Here is an 11,676-nt window from a genome sequence, read left to right as displayed (position 1 = left end):
ACGCTGTGTGCGCGCTCTTCTTCTTCTTCTCTGTAGCACTTTGTCCTAAACACGCAAAAAAAATTTTTTTTTTTTTTACGGCCAGCAAAAATTTGACGTTGAAGATACTTAAAATTGTATTTTCAAAATTGACTTTTTCGTTTTACAAATATTACAACATTTTTTCTTAGTATATTGCCAAGTGGAATACAGTATTTTTCCATTTTTTCCTTTTTTTGGAATTTTATTAACTTTTATTTATAGTATGCGACAATTATAAACAACCAAGAAATAATAATCAAAACAAGTACAGAAAAATTACAAAAACTGTACTAAACAGCGCAGGGGAGTTGTAAACTCAATAAAGTAACTAAAATATATATATATATGTAACAAAATGTAAAACCATAAGCTCACAAAAGTTCTGTAAAAAATTTTACTTTGGAACACAACATCATAGTTTTCACAGCTCTTTAGTTAAACGAACAAACTTTTTATTTTTTCTTATTTTATTTTATTTTTTACGCCCATCAAAAGTTGAATGACATTGAAGATACTTAAAAAAATAAATAAATCTAAATGCTGTTTTTGTTTTACAAATATTACAACATTTTTTCTTAGTATATTGCCAAGTGGAATACAGTATTTTTTCTGTTTTTTTCTGTTTTTTTTTATTTTATTAATTTTTATTTATAGTATGCGACAATTACAAACAACCAAGAAATAATAATCAAAACAAGTACAGCAACATTACAAAAACAGTACAAAACAGCGCCAGGGAGTTGTAAACTCAATATGGTAACTAAAATAAAATGCAATATATATATATATATATGTAACAAAATATAAAGCCATAAGCTCACAAAAGTTCCGTAAAAATTTTTACTTTGGAATATATAGTTTTCACAGCTTTTTTGGTTAAACACACAAACTTTATATTTTTTCTTATTTTATCTTATTTTTTACGCCCATCAAAAGTTGAATGACATTGAAGATACTTAAAAAAAAAATGTAAATGCTGTTTTTGTTTTACAAATATTATGACATTTTGTTGTAGTATATTGGCAAGTGGAATACAGTATATTACAGTATTTTTTATCTTTTTTTTAATTTTATAAACTTTTATTATTTAATATGCGACATTTACATACAATCAAGAAATAATAATAATAATCAAAACAAGTACAGAAATTAAAGTAACTAAAATAGAATGCAAAATATACTGTATATCCATCCATCCATATTTCTTTTACCGCTTTTAACAAAATGTAAGGCCTTAGGCTCACAAAAAATAAATAATAATTACATAATAATTCATCATAGTTTTCACAGCTTTTTGGTTAAACAGGCAAACTTTTTTTTGGGAGGGGGGGGTTTATTTATTGTTGTTAATTTTCTTTTTTTTTTACGTCCATCAAAAATTGAATGACATTGAAGATACTTGAAAAAAAAAATTTAAATGCTGCTTTTGTTTTACAAATATTATGACATTTTGTTGTAGTATATTGGCAAGTGGAATACAGTATATTACAGTATTTTTTATCTTTTTTTTAATTTTATAAACTTTTATTATTTTATATGTGACATTTACATACAATCAAGAAATAATAATAATCAAAACAAGTACAGAAATTAAAGTAACTAAAATAGAATGCAAAATATACTGTATATCCATCCATCCATTTTTTTTTTACCGCTTTTAACAAAATGTAAGGCCATAAGCTCACAAAAAATAAATAATAATTACATAATTCATCATAGTTTTCACAGCTTTTTGGTTAAACAGGCAAACTTTTTTTTGGGGGGGGGGGGGGGGGGTTTATTTATTTATTTATTTATTTTTTTTTTTTAACGTCCATCAAAAATTAAATGACATTGAACATACTTAAAATTTTACTTTCAAAAATGCTCTTTTTGTTGTACAAATATTATGACATTTTCTTGTATAATATTGCAAAGTGGAATACAGTATATTACAGTATTTTTCACTTTATTTTTTTTAATTTTATATCAACTTTTATATATAATATGCGACATTTACCTACAACCAAAAAATAATAATAATCAGAACAAGTACAGAAACATTACAAAACAGTGCCAGGGTGTTGTAAACTCAATAAAGTAACTAACCTAGAATGCAATATAAATATATATATGTATATATATATATATATATATATATATATATATATGTATGTATGTGTGTGTATATATATGTATATATATGTGTATATATATGTGTGTATATATGTATATATATATGTGTGTATATATATGTATATATATATGTATATATATATATATATGTATGTATATATATATATATGTATATATATGTATATGTATATATATACACATACATATACATATATATGTATATACATATATATATGTATATATACAAACACATATATATGTATATATACAAACACACATATATATATGTATATATATATATGTATACATATATATATATGTATATATATGTATATATATGTATGTATATATATACATACACATACATATACATATATATGTATATACATATATATATATATATGTGTATGTATACAAACACATATATATATGTATATATATATATATATATGTGTATATATATGTATATACATACATATACATATATGTATATACATATATATATATATGTGTATGTATACAAACACATATATATATATATGTATATATATATACATATATATGTATATATATATATATATATATATATATATATATATATACATACACATATAGTATATACATATACATATATATGTATATATATGTGTCTATATACACACATACATATATACATATATATATACATATATATATATATATATATATGTGTGTGTATATATACAAACACATATATATATGTATATATACAAACACATATATATATATATATATGTATATATATGTATATATATACATACACATATAGTATATACATACATATGTATATATATATGTGTATATATACACACATACATATATATATATATATATATATATATATATATAAACAAAATGTAACAAAATTTAATGACATTCAAGATACTTAAATTTTTTTTTTTTAAATGCTGTTTTTGTTTTACAAATATGACATTGAGTTGCAGTATATTGCAAAGTGGAATACAGTATATTGGAGTATTTTTATTTATTTATTTTAATTTTATAAACCTTTTTTTATAGTATAGCGACATTTACATACAACCAAGAAATGATAATAATCAAAACAAGTACAGAAACATTACAAAAACAGCGCCATATATATATATATATATATATATATATATATATATATATATATATATATATATATATATATATATATATATATATATATGTATATGTAACAAAATGTAAACCATAGGTTTGCACAAGTTCCGTAAATATTTTTTAAACATTTTAAACACAGCATCATAGTTTTCACAGCTTTTTGGTCAAACAGGCCAACTTTTGATCCACGTCATTTGAGGACGTCGACACGAGCACAAACACGTCAGAGCCGCCATTGACGAAGAAGACACGGTGCAATAGCGCCATCTAGTGGTGCAAGCAATTACTGTCCCTCCCATTGAATTGAATGAAAACCACGATTTAAAAGATGTAAATATTTAAAAAAAAATCCGTGCTTTTAATAAAGGGAAGGAAAGAGCCGGGAATGTAAAGAATTTGTATGAATATTTCCGTGTGTGTATATATATTTTAATATTTGTTATTACTTGCCTATGATGATAAGAGTTAGTTGTATCGTTGTGATTTTATTCCGTATTTGAAATGTAAAAAAAAAAAAAAAAGCTGATGTGTATCACAAAGTTTTTAATTATTCATGAATTAAGATGTTTTTTTTTTCCAAGCTTATTTGGATTGTCTTAATTGGGCCCTTCGGTCTTTATTTTCTTTCCTCAAATGTCCACGCTGCTCCACAAACACTTTTGGGATAGAAAATAAATACACTGGTGGAATTATTACATCATTAGCATTCATCCCGTGTAACAGCACTGTAATTAGTCAAAATGTGAATTTTGTTGCTTTTGCATTTATTGATTGGCAGTCAATGCTTGTTGTACTTGCCAGCAAAATTGCACTTTCTATTTTTATTTTATTTTTATTCCCTGACTTGGTCACTTTGTAGCGCTCCACGGCCAATCTCTCTTGTAAAAGTTCCTAAATGTGAAGCTCTTGAATTGTTTAATTGTTTGTCTCCACGCAAAAACACGCAGCTGTAAATACTGTCTACTCCCGGTGGGCGTGTGCGCGCGCACCCACCTGACGTCATTTGTTTTTACTGTAAAGAAGTCATAGAGAAGATGCTAAAGAGGGAGGAAAACAAAAGAAGAGAAAGATGAATACATTGCAAAGCAATAAACTATTATTCCGGATATAGGACGCTTGTTGTCTTGTGGGTTTGTTGACTATTGCTTGATGAATTACGTTGCTTTCTTTGTTTAATTTACTGGTTTTAATTATTTTAAGACTTTTTAAGCTAACACAAAAAATACGTTTGAAAATGTTTTTTTTTAGTTATCTTTTTAATATATTTTTAATTAAGTTAATTATTTTTAATAAACGTTTTTTTGCTCTTTTTTTAAATATATTTACCTGCTGCATATGCATGTAAAAATGTATTTAAAAATACACAATTCATACAATGAATTAATATAAATTGTAATATAAGTTTTTTGAAACTAACACAAAAAATACGTTTTAAAATGTTTTGTGTTTTTTTTTGTAAACCTTTTTTATCAAGTTAATTATTTTTGATAAAAAATGTTTTTGCTTTTTTAAAATATATTTACCTGCAGAATGCATGGGAGAGAAAAACGGGCATGTAAATATTTATTCAAAAATACACAATTCATACAATGAATTAATATGAATTGTAATATAAGTTTTTTTAAACTTACACAAAAAAATACGTTTGAATTTTTTTTTTGTATAAATTTTAATCAAGTTAATTATTTTTAATAAACTTTTTTTTTCTTTTTTAAAATATATTTACCTGCAGCATATTCATGGGAGAAAACGGGCAATAGGCAAAAATAGAATAAAAACATGCAAGTAAATATTTATTCCAAAATACACGATTCATACAATGAATTAATATAAATTGTAATATAAGTCTTTTTAAGATAACACAAAAAATACGTTTGAAAATGTTTTGTGTTTTTTTTGTATATATTTTTAATTTAGTTAATTATTTTTAATAAACATTTTTTTTTGTTGCTCTTTTTAAAATATATTTTCCTGCAGCATATGCATGGGAGAGAAAAACGGGCTATAGGCAAAAATAAAATAAAAACATGCAAGTAAATATTCAAAAATACACGATTCATACAATTAATTAAAAGAAATTGTAATATAAGTTTTTTAAAACTAACAAAAAATACGTTTGAAAATATTTCGTGTTTTTTTTTTTTGTATATATTTTTAATCAAGTTAATTATTTTTAATAAACATTTTAAAAATATATATATTTACCTGAAGAATATGCATGGGAGAAAACGTGCAAAAGGCAAAAGTAAAATAAAAACATGCATGTAAATATTTATTTAAAAATACACAATTCACACAATGAATTAATATAAATTGTAATATGTTTTTTTTTAACTAACACAAAAATACGTTTGAAAAAGTTTTTTTTGTATATATTTTAATTAAGGTAATTATTTTTAATAAACTTTTTTTTCTTTTTTAAAATATATTTACCTGCAGAATATGAATGGGAGAAAACGGGCAAAAACATGCATGTAAATATCTATTAAAAAATACACAATTCACACAATGAATTGATACAAATTATGCAAATTACAGAAGCAAACAAATATTATATAACATTTATGCTTTTTCAGTCTATTATAATATATATTTATTATAGGAGGTTATTTGGTATATATGTCAGATCCCATTAAACTGATGAAAAAACTATCAAACATAACAGAGAAATAAAAACAGTGCTGCTTCTATTGCTACAAGAAAATAAAAAAAAGCATAAACAACACATCAAACTTTCAACTACACTTGTAAAGTAATATCCATCCATCCATTTCCTACTGCTTGTCCCTTTTGGGGTTGCGGGGAGGGTTATATACCTAAGATAGGCTGCAGCACCACCCTGCGACCCCGAAAGGGACAAGCGGTAGAAAATGGATGGATGGATGGCTATTCATATTAGTAATTGTGTTCATGTGCCTGTTATGCGCCGTTTTCCACAGAGGGGCGTCAGAACACAACAAAAGCAAGCAACCAAAGGCTTTCAAAGTCGAGTTGCTTTTGTCTGAAAACATATTAGCATTAAAATTATTATCTTGCCAGGTGTAAAATGTATGAATATTTGACCTCTTTCAGATGACATTAGAGTCATTAGAGTTGCAACTTTGATGTGCCAATTGGCACATCAAAGTTGATTTTAAAATCAACGAGAACGTTTGTGTAATATAAACACTAAATCAGCAAATTATCGAACAGAGTTTAGTATGAAATATAATGCATAATGACGAAAGTTTATAAAGTGTTCTCTTTTTTTAAAAGTTAGACAGCAAGCGGACAGTTTTGTGTGTGACACAATGCGGAAGCAACTCGTCGAACAGCCGTTGTTAACTCTTAAAAACGTCGAAGGAATTACACACTTTATAAATACACACACATGTATTTATAAGTTATTTATGTATCAGAAATGTATAAATGAATGAAAAACTTTTTTTTTTTTTTTGAAAAAGTGATTAATTTGTTCCGCTTACGGTAGCGTCTCGTGTACTTCCGCGTACAATCCCCCGCTCCCCCCGACATCACTCCGCGTACTTCACTTTACTGACACACGACAACTTTCCAACAGGAAACCTTACTTTGACGATACCGCCTGACGTTTTTCTCCCTTTTTGCTGGTGAGTAAAGCTTTCAAACGTTACGACATGGCTCGCCACAAAGCGAGGGACTTTGTTAAAAGTGTTTAAAACAAAACAAAAAAGTAGAGCGGCGGAGATCTACTTTTTTTTTTTTTTAACTAATCGCACTATGTTGCCTAATTACTTGCGGCTTTTTAAAACGAACCCTTTTCGAGTTTGACGCGTCTTTTAATTATTTAATTATACTGTGGAAGACTTTAGAGTTGCGTGTCGGTGGGGGTTGTGTGTGATTAAAACAACTCTTGCGTTTGTTTGAGTGCAAAGATCGTGTTGCCTTTCAGGTCTCGTCCAAAAAATCGGAAATAACAAGTGTTACTGACACTACATTTACACACGTATAAGCTGTGTTGTTTTCTGTGCTGTTTGCACGCCGTGACAGCTCGTCATTATTTGTATGATGTATTGCAACGGTGCAACATGTAAACTGCCCCCACTCTCGTAGTTAAAGGCTTCTTATTTAAATGGGGATAGCAGGTCCATTTTATGTGTCATACTTGATCATTTCGCGATATTGCCATATTTAGTAGAGAACATCGACGATAAAGTTCGTAACTTTTGGTCGCTAATAAAAAAAGCTTTGCCTGTACCGGTAGTAGCAGACGATGTGCGCGTGACGGCACGGGTTGTAGGGCTCCTCACATTGTTTAGAATCAGGGCCACCAGCAGCTAGAGCGATTCGGACCGAGAAAGCGACGATTACCCCATTAATTTGAGCGAGGATGAAAGATTCGTGGATGAGGATAGTGAGAGCGAAGGACTAGAACAGGGGTAGGGAACCTATGGCTCTAGAGCCAGATGTGGCTCTTTTGATGACTACATCTGGCTCTCGGATAAATCTGAGCTGACATTGCTTAACACGATAAGTATTGAATAATTCCACTTGTAATCACAGTGTTAAAAATAACGTTCAAATTTTAAAACATGCTCATGCATTTGAATCCATCCATCTGTTTTCTACCACACTTGTTCAAGACGTTGCATTAAGGGTAAGAAGTTATTTATTATTGGTTAGCGTAGGACTTGCCCTCCTGGGGGTTCTTCAGACCACCGAGCACTGACATGAGAGCCTGTTTCAGGGTTACAATATTGTTTTATTTTTCAATAAGTCTCTCAGTTGCTTTCCAGCAATTGTCTTTTTCTCTTTCGTTCTCACTCGCGCTCTGGCTCCAGCCCCAACACCGTCTCTCTTCCTGGCTGCTGCTTACAAACAGAGCGACAGGTGATTAGATAACAAGGCCAAGCTGGGCCATTTACGCACCTGTCGCTGATTTCGAGGCTAATCCTGGCAAGACCCCGCTTCGCTGCAGGCCCGCAGGCCACACCCCTCCACAGTTAGCTTCAGAATAACAATGTTATTACGAAGAATACGAGACCTATTATACTCTAGAAATGTTGATTTTACTTAAAAATGCACACGTTTAGTTGTGTTCAGTGTTAAAAAAATATTATATGGCTCTTAGAGGAATACATTTTAAAATATTTCGCTTCTTGGCTCTCTCAGCCAAAAAGGTTCCCGACCCCTGGATTAGAAGAAGAAAAAAAAAAGACAAGGGCAGTGGGAGCGATTCAGATGTTATAAGAAACATTTACTAGGATAATTCTGGAAAATCCCTTATCTGCTTATTGTGTTCCTAGTGTTTTAGTGAGATTATATAGTCGTACCTAAATGTCGAAGGGGTGTGGTGACCGCCAGTGTCTCTGAGGGAAGCCAAGAAAGTCGCAGCTGTCTCTTTGACAGCTGCAGGAGGAACGACACAAGCTCCGCTCATAGTTTGCGGTAAGAGCCGACATATTACCACAATTTTCTCTCCGAAACCTGCCGGTTGACACGTGGTAGGGAAACATGTTCGCTTGACCGCTCTGTTCCATATTAAATAATAATAATAATAATAATAATAATAATGGATTAGATTTATATCGCGCTTTTCTATTGTTATATACTCAAAGCGCTCACAGAGAAGTGGGAACCCATCATTCATTCACACCTGGTGGTGGTAAGCTACATCTGTAGCCACAGCTGCCCTGGGGTAGACTGACGGAAACGTGGCTGCCAGTTTGCCCCTCCGACCACCACCAATCATTCATTCATCATTCATTCACCGGTGTGAGCGGCACCGGGGGCAAAGGGTGAAGTGTCCTGCCCAAGGACACAACGGCAGCGACTTTGATGTCCATAGGTGGGAAGCGAACCTGCAACCCTCAGGTTTCTGGCACGGCCGCTCTACCCACTACGCACTAAGCTTCACAACAAAGAAACACCAGCTGTGTTTGTGTTGCTACAGCCGGCTGCAATACACCGCTTTCCACCTACATCTTTCTTCTTTGACGTCTCCATTATTATTGAACACATTGCAAAAGATTCAGCAACACAGATTTCCAGAATACTGTGTAATTATGCGATAAAAACACTACTCTTAACCGTGATCGGTGCTGGGAGAACATGTCCGCTACCACCGGTGACATCACGCGCACGCGTCATCATTCCGCGACGTTTTCAACAGGATACCTCGCGGTAAATTTAAAATTGCAATTTAGTAAACTAAAGCGGCCGTATTGGCATGTGTTGCAATGTTAATATTTCATCATTGATATATAAACTATCAGACTGCGTGGTCGCTAGTAGTGGCTTTCAGTAGGCCTTTAAAATAACTGCGTTTGTTTGAGTGCAAAGATCGTGTTGCCTTTCAGGTCTCGGCAAAAAAATCGGAAATAACAAGAGTTACTGACACAACATGTAGAGACGTATGTGAGCTGTGTTGTTTTCTGTGCTGTTTGCACGCCGTGACAGCTCGTCATTATTTATATGATGTATTGCAACGGTGCAACATGTAAACTGCCCCCACTCTCATAGTTAAAGATGCAGACGTGATCAATAAGTAGTGTCTGTGTGTTATTGATCGGGGAGGGTTTTTTTTCCCCCCCGCTTGTGTGTGTTTCCTCTCCCAGGAAGCTACAGTGCACAATTAAGTTAGTAGAGCTCATTTTAAAATGTGTAAATAATTCATATTATAATAATAATGACATATTGTATGGCAGTCTAGATGTTTTCCATTTATTATGATTAATTTTTGTATTATACATCCATTTTCTACTGCCTAATATGATTGTGTTTTTTTATTTTGTGTACAATGAATATGCTTGTCCAACCGCATACTGAAAAATGAAATAATTTTGTACTTGAAAAATGCTTAAACCAACTCAATGCGTACCTATCTGATTAGTTATGTATAAAAACTGTATTTATATAGTTTTTTTCTGTTTTCACATGTGTTTATGTGCTATAGTGGCTAGACGTTTTTTTTTTTTCCTGGCCCCAAACTGAGCTCCTGCACCCTATAGGACAGGGATGTCAAACTGAAATACAGAGTGGGCCAAAATTTTCAACTGAACAAAGCCGCGGGCCGAGGTTGAACAAATTAACTTTTAATAGGGACCCAAACAAGTTTTTCATTGAAGTGAAGTGAATTATATTTATATAGCGCTTTTTCTCAAGTGAATCAAAGCGCTTTACATAGTGAAACCCAATATCTAAGTTACATTTAAACCAGTGTGGGTGGCACTGGGAGCAGGTGGGTAAAGTGTCTTGCCCAAGGACACAACGGCAGTAACTAGGATGGCACAAGCGGGAATCGAACCTGCAACCCTCAAGTTGCTGACACGGTCAGTCTACCAACCGAGCTATGCCGCCCATTGAATATTGAACAAGCAAGGCTTATATAACTTTATAGTGACATGCAAAATTGAGTTTCAAATAATAATAACAAAAATAATTACAAAATATCAATGGCATATCAAGTAAAATTTAAATAAAAAATGAGTGCCTCTTTTGTATTTGCAGCCTTCTGAGGTAAATATCAACATTAACTTTTTCCACAGGCTAATACATTTGAAAATAAAATAACAATGAATAAATCAACCATTCAGGCCTTTTTACTGCTCAGTTAATGTCGGGGCTCAGGTGGGCGGGCGGGTTTGTTGGTAGCGGGGTGGGTGGGGGTTGTATATTGTAGCGGTCCGCAAGAGTTAGTGCTGCAAGGGGTTCTGGGTGTTTGTTCTGTTGTGTTTATGTTGTGTTACGGTGCGGATGTTCTCCCAAAATGTGTTTGGTTTTTTTGTTTGGTGTGGGTTCACAGTGTGGCGCATATTTGTAACAGTGTTAAAGTTGTTTATATGGCCACCTTCAGTGTGACCTGTATGCTGTTGATCAAGTATGCCTTGCATTTACTTACATGTGTGTAGAAGCCACATATATTATGTGACTGGGTCGGCACCCGGTTTGTGAGGAGGGAAAACAGACTTGACGACAGGTTGTAGGGGACGCTAAAGACAGTGCCTTTAAGGCACACCCCCAATATTGTTGTCCAGGTGGAATTCGGGAGAATGGCCCACGGGCCAGAGTTCGACACCCATGCTATAGGAGCTCGGTCTGAGAGCTACTTTTGTTCTTACTCAACCTCCCCCCATGTTTTAAAAACTTTTCCCACCTTTTCGGGTTGCACAAGCGACGACCCATCAGCGTTCCTGTTCCGTCAAATCCGTAATGTACGTTTGCTCTTGAACGGGTCTGAGCTGAAAATGTAATTCTGTTGTACATTTTGAGTGCAATGACAAAATCAATCCGTCTATAGTCGGGGGTTTCTGTGGTTTGTCCGTTATACAGTGCTCAATACCGGGGTAGAGCGGAATATACGTTAGGTCAGGGAACAAAACAGAGGCAATTTCATCCCTACAAGCCTGTTTTGCACGGAAACAGGCTTCAACCCTT

General features: G+C 32.2%; 1 protein-coding gene across 2 annotated transcripts in view; it reads left to right on the top strand.

Moving 5' to 3' along the window:
- The first annotated feature begins 6,755 nt into the window (after positions 1-6,755).
- The window catches only part of arhgef1b (Rho guanine nucleotide exchange factor (GEF) 1b), a 155,108-nt gene continuing 150,187 nt past the window's right edge, over positions 6,756-11,676 (top strand). For both annotated transcript variants that reach the window (XM_061915057.1, XM_061915056.1), the window contains exon 1: positions 6,756-6,890. The gene's annotated coding sequence lies outside the window, so the exon portion shown is untranslated. The remainder of the gene's footprint in view (positions 6,891-11,676) is intronic.

The sequence above is a fragment of the Nerophis ophidion genome, linkage group LG11, assembly GCF_033978795.1.
Source record: "Nerophis ophidion isolate RoL-2023_Sa linkage group LG11, RoL_Noph_v1.0, whole genome shotgun sequence".
NCBI lineage: Eukaryota > Metazoa > Chordata > Actinopteri > Syngnathiformes > Syngnathidae > Nerophis > Nerophis ophidion.
This window is presented reverse-complemented; position numbering and strand designations above follow the sequence as displayed.